The 6,000-nt window shown below is 44.7% G+C and overlaps 1 protein-coding gene across 5 annotated transcripts in view; it reads left to right on the top strand.

Annotated features, from left to right (window-relative positions):
* Positions 1 to 446: 446 nt before the first annotated feature.
* The window catches only part of ctbp1 (C-terminal binding protein 1), a 40,661-nt gene continuing 35,107 nt past the window's right edge, over positions 447 to 6,000 (top strand). For 3 of the 5 annotated variants that reach the window (XM_061902075.1, XM_061902077.1, XM_061902072.1), the window contains exons 1-2: positions 571 to 727; positions 5,106 to 5,156. The gene's annotated coding sequence lies outside the window, so the exon portion shown is untranslated. The other 2 variants (XM_061902073.1, XM_061902076.1) reach the window with 2 other exon arrangements.

Below are 6,000 nucleotides of genomic sequence, written 5' to 3'. Positions count from 1 at the left end.
CCGGTACCGTGAATGTCATTTAAGTGACGTCTTGGTGAAGATTGATGATCACTCATTTTTAGGTCTATTTTTTTTAAAGGCCTGGCTGGAGATCGACTGACACACCCCCCGCGGTCGACTGGTAGCTCGCGATCGACGTAATGGGCACCCCTGATTTAGTGCTCAATTGTACAGAATATGTACTGTACTGTGCAATCTACTAATAAAAGTATCAATCAATGAATCAAATTGTTTGCATGGCTCAAAATAAACCATTCATTCATTCATTCATACAGAATCGTTTTGAATCGGAAAAATATTGTTTGTGAATCGAGAATCGAATCGAAAAAAATCGATATATTATCGAACCGTGACCCCAGGAATCGATATTGAATCGAATCGCGGGACACCCAAAGACTCACAGCCCTAATAGATAAATAACGAGGTTCCAACTGGTAAGGGACGAGGAGCCCGCGTAGCCCCCAAAAAAGTGTGCGAAGCCCCGCCACGCCGCCAAAGATGTCTTCGGTCGAGTTGTCAGACACTCCGGAGGCAAGCGTTCCGCCATGAAAGGTGAGGGCGCTCCTTCCAGACCACAGGCGCTCTTTCCCCCGCAGTCCCGCTGCCCCCCACCTCAGACACCACTTCCTCTTTTGTGCGATTTCATGGCGCTCGGAAGCGAGGCAGCAGCACAGAAGCACGGCCGCACGCACTCTTGTCTCCGCGCTCCAAACACTTCAATCGGGGGGTAAACAACTGCTCTTTTTTTCTACATTTTCCCCCCTTCTTTTTTTAATTAACTCGCAGGCTACCGCCGTCGTTACACTTGCACCCAGAAACCAGGGCGATATAATTAGAATGTGTATAATTCCGACAGGTTGTTAGATTGATAACAAATGTCCCCTAAACACGCTCCTTTAGCTCGGCTAGTTAGCAACCGACGCATCGAGTCAAGTATACGCCGCCAAAAACACCGCTTTTCGCTTCTCAAGTCCGGCTAAGTAAGCCTGGCGCGTCGCGGACGGAAAAAGCTCGGCGCGTTTGGTCCTTTTCCTCCATTCATATATCAGCTTTTTTAGCAGCCTGTGATGTTTGTGTTGTGGGGTTAGCCGGCTAGCTCCCCTCGGCTAAGCTAAGCTAGCTTCCGCCGCTAAGTCGGTAGTTAGCCGTATAGAACTTAACATGACTGGTTTTAACTGGCGCATTGGCTAAATATTTTATAACTTATCAGCCGCTTTTAATTTAATATTTGCAAAATAGCACCCGCCATTCATTTAATCGTTCTTGACTGTCGAAGTCTGGCTAGCATAGTCAGCTAATTGGGTAACGGTAAGTTTGCTGCTAACGAGGGAGATCCAAACAACCACAAATCGATACTTAACACACTTTTAAATAAACGTGGCTTGTGTTTAATCGACAACGATATGCTTCGTTCTTCGTGGCGTATCGTCCCTCTAAACGCTCTCCGCATACCTTACACTACATAAAGTGAACATGTGACTGATCGATTGGTAACATTACACTTTGAATATGTTTTTTTTCTTTATTTAACTTTAATTTAACCAGGTAAAATCCCATTGAGATCAAATATCTCTTTTTCCAAGGGAGACCTGGCCAAGGGGGCAGCAGCAAGGTTACATTGGAAAAACAGTAAACAACACATTAGGGCTGGGCGATATGGCCTTTTTTTATCCGTCCATCCATCCATTTCCTACCGCTTATTCCCTTTTGTGGGCGCCTATTGCAGCTACAATTGGGCGGAAGGTGGAGTACACCCTGGACAAGTCGCCACTTCATCGCAGGGCCAACACAGATAGACAACATTCAAACTCACATTCACACACTAGGGACCATTTAGTGTTGCCAGTCAACCTATCCCCAGGTGCATGTCTTTAGAAGTGGGAGGAAGCCGGAGTACCCGGAAGATGTTTTTTTTAATTATTATTTAGCTTTCATTTAACCAGGTAAAATCCCATTGAGATCAAATACCTCTTTTTCCATGGGAGACCTGGCCAAGAGGGCAGCAGCAAGGTTACAATGGAAAAACAGTAAACAACACATTAAGGCTGGGCGATATGGCCTTTTTTTATCCATCCATCCATCCATTTTCTACCGCTTATTCTCTTTTGGAGTCGCTGGGGGCGTTGGCGCCTATCTCAGCTACAATCGGGCGGAAGGTGGAGTACACCCTGGACAAGTCGCCACCTCATCGCAGGGCCAACACAGATAGACAACATTCAAACTCACATTCACACACTAGGGACCATTTAGTGTTGCCAATCAACCTATCCCCAGGTGCATGTCTTTGGAGGTGGGAGGAAGCCGGAGTACCCAGAAGATGTTTTTTTATTTATTTAACTTTCACTTAACCAGGTAAAATCCCATTGAGTTCAAATATCTCTTTTTCCAATGGAGACCTGGCCAACAGGGCAGCAGCAAGGTTACATTAAAAACAGTAAACACTGGGCGACATGGCCTTTTTTTAATATCTCGATATTTTTAGGCCGATATACGATATCTATCCATCTTCTTCCGCTTATCTGAGGTCAGGTCGCGGGGGCAGCAGCCTAAGCAGGGAAGCCGAGACGCCCCTCTCCCCAGCCACTTCGTCTAGCTCTTCCCGGGGCAATCCCGAGGCGTTCCCAGGCCAGCCGGGAGACATAGTCTTCCCAACGTGTCCTGGGTCTTCCCCGTGCCTTCCTACCGGTTGGACTTGCCCGAAACATCTCCCTAGGGAGGCGTTCGTGTGGCAGCCTGACCAGATGCCCGAACCACCTCATCTGGCTCCTCTCGATGTGAGGGAAGAGTGGATCGTGAGATCGATAGGCGGATCGGTGCAGCGTCTTCAGTAATACGGACGCTGTATTGATCCGTTGTGGTAAGGAAGGAGCTGAGCCGGAAGGCAAAGCTCCGTATTTACCGGTCGATCTATGTTTCCATCCTCTCACCTATGGTCATGAGCTTTGGATTATGACCGAAAGGACAAGATCGCGGGTACAAGCGGCCAGAATGAGTTTCCTCCGCCGTGTGGCGGGGCTCTCCCTTAGAGATAGGGAGAGAAGCTCTGCCATCTGGGAGGAACTCAAAGTAAAGCCGCTGCTCCTCCAGATTGAGAGGAGCCAGATAAAAGGATATACGATATGTATCTCGATATTTTGCCTTGGCCTTGAATCAACACTTAGTGCATATAATCACAGCAGTATGATGATTCTATGTGTCTACATTAAAACATTGTTGTCCATACTGCAATAATATATGCTACTTTTACATTTTTATGCAGGGAAGGAAATCACAATTTAGTCAATTGACCAAAACTGTATTTATTAAACAGTTATTAAGCAGTGGCACAAACGTTCATGTCATTTCCAAAACAGAAACATTGTCAGAGACATTTTTAAGTGTCCAATATAAATATGCTGTATAATAGGAAATCAAATAGTATTCGTCCTTCGCTACGTGGTATGTTACTACGGACGTTTTGAAATTCTCTTCCTTCTCTCGCAGGTGACTTTTCAAATGATGCTACGTATTAGCAGTAATGCTACTTTTTATAGCAACGCTTTTGGCCCACACTTGACAAATTACGGTTGTCTGTTCGACATATTCCCACTTGAAGCCGAACCACCGCCAGACGATGGACCCCCTGCTGTTTTTCTTGGGAATTACTTCTTCCTTCATTCGCACCTTCTTTCTCTCGTATTACCACTCGCACGGGTCTCCTAGCATCACAGCTAACGTTACCCATGCTGCTACCTCTCTGCTGGGCTAGGGCACATACATATGTGACGTGTGACATAACAGTGTGTGACGTGTGTAAGTTTGTGCGCTTGCTGTCTGTGGGAAGGAGACACAGGAAAAAGCGAGAAGAGCCTGTAGTGTAATGCCCGCAGCTAAAAGCAACTGCTTGAGAACGTATACTCGAATATCACGATATAGTCATTTTCTTTATCGCGTTATATCGTGTATAGCGATATATCGCCCAGCCCTACAACACATAAAACATCAAATTTACAACATTACAACTTGCTCACTTAGCACATGTGCGTACAGACAAGGTAAAATGCAATCCTTTAAACCAGGGGTCTCAAACTCACTTGACCTGGGGGCCACTGGATGCAGAGTCTGGGTGAGGCTGGGCCGCAAGAAAAGAGCTCCTAAAATTGTGTTTGCATACTCCTCAGCATGTCTAGTTGTATAATGATGTTTCAAATTGTATCCCTTGTGCACGGCAACTTTCTCTTAGCAAATAAGACAGGTCGGGGTGCCCCTGTGCTCAACAAAGAAATATTGCACCTCCCACTTTTCCTGGAATTGTCTGTGCTCATTACTAACCCTTCTCTTCACTGCAGGCTTTGAAAAAGACATGTTTGGGGTTGTGGAATATATTTGTATTTAGCCGACGCACGGAGAATAATGTTATTTCTGCAATGTGTGTCGCTCCGCTTTTCCTCCCTACAGCAACACGGCGGTCGGCGGATAATAGCCGGGAAAGTACCGGTATAGCGAGCGCAAAAAAGTGACGGCTCCCGAAGTGTTATCCGGCGTCATATAGAAATATATGTAGTGTTCATCGTGTGAGTTCATACAAATTAAACGATAAAAAAAAACCAAATAGCGATTTGAATTGGTACAGGTCATTGGGGACTGTTATTACTGACGGACAGGTGTCGCAGTGTGATTGCAGCCGGGCACGTAAGAAAACCCTCGTCTCCATGGCAACGTCTCTGTCGCTTTCACTCACTTGCCGCTTTTCCACTAACGCAGGGGTAGGCATCCCAGAACATTGAAAGAGCCATTTTGCACCCAAATAACACAACGCTTTCAAGCGCCATTCATTTAAAACTTGCGGGCCGCACTAAAATTAAACTTTCGTATTAAGGTGGGGGCCGCAAAATAACGTCTCGCGGGTCACGTGTCTTAGACCCCTGCTTTAAACTCATTTAATGTAACAGGTTTGAAGTTGAAGATTCGATTGTAGGTTATTCCAAGCCTTCGGTGCTGAAAACCTAAATGCTTTCTTGCCCGGTTCAATGATGCTCTTTTATTGTAAATAGCTTAATAATATCTATATCTGACACATCAGCAGCATGACATTGTCAATCTAAAGTCACTCTCTTTGTTTTCAGTATCAACTTGAGTGGGCAACCCTAACTTTGACAACAGACATTTCTTTCCAGGTGAGTACCGGGGGGAAAACATTTTAGTTTTATTGGACTATAATGTTATTTTTAAAACACTTCTTCAAATTTCTGCTGAGTCTAGTACTCATTTGAAATGTTGGACTTTTAGAAATAGTGTACAATTAAAGGGGAACTACACTTTTTTTTGGAATTTTGCTTATCATCCCACTCGATGCGAAACGGCAGCTGAACGGCACCGCCACGGCAATCCCCAACAACTCTGTCATGCAGCAATATAGAGCGGACCTTTGCGAGATCTCATGAATTCGCACATGATAAGGGGAGTTGTATTAAAGTAAACTGCAGCTGAATGGCGCCGCCACGGCAATCCCCACTGATTCCGTCGTGCAGAAATATAGAGCGGACCTTTTACGAGATCTTGTGAGTCCGCACGTGATGAGGGGAGTTGTATTAAAGTATAGACATGCAAAATGTCCACAAAAACGCGTTTTTAAAGATACATTTTCGTGTCAAAATATTACTGCTCGCCTCAGCCGCAGGTACTCGTTTTTTCTTGCCTAAACGCCGTACTGAGTTAGACTTGGACTCAGACAAACTTTATTATCCACAAATGAAATTGTTCCACACAGCAGCTCAGTTACAAAGGATGGAAAGGATAATGCAGGTATAAAGTAGACTAAAAATGTACCATAGTAGCAATATAACATATGTAATATTTACATATAATATATAAAGTATAAGAAATAATCGATTTTTAGATGCAGCGCAATTCGGACAGGGAAGATTATCGAATCCATTTGTAAAGGGACAAGTGGTTGAAAATGGATGGATGGAAAGGAATGCAGACAGTTCTAAACTACATTTTTTCACAGAGCGATCC

The sequence above is a fragment of the Nerophis ophidion genome, linkage group LG05, assembly GCF_033978795.1.
Source record: "Nerophis ophidion isolate RoL-2023_Sa linkage group LG05, RoL_Noph_v1.0, whole genome shotgun sequence".
Lineage (NCBI taxonomy): Eukaryota > Metazoa > Chordata > Actinopteri > Syngnathiformes > Syngnathidae > Nerophis > Nerophis ophidion.
This window is presented reverse-complemented; position numbering and strand designations above follow the sequence as displayed.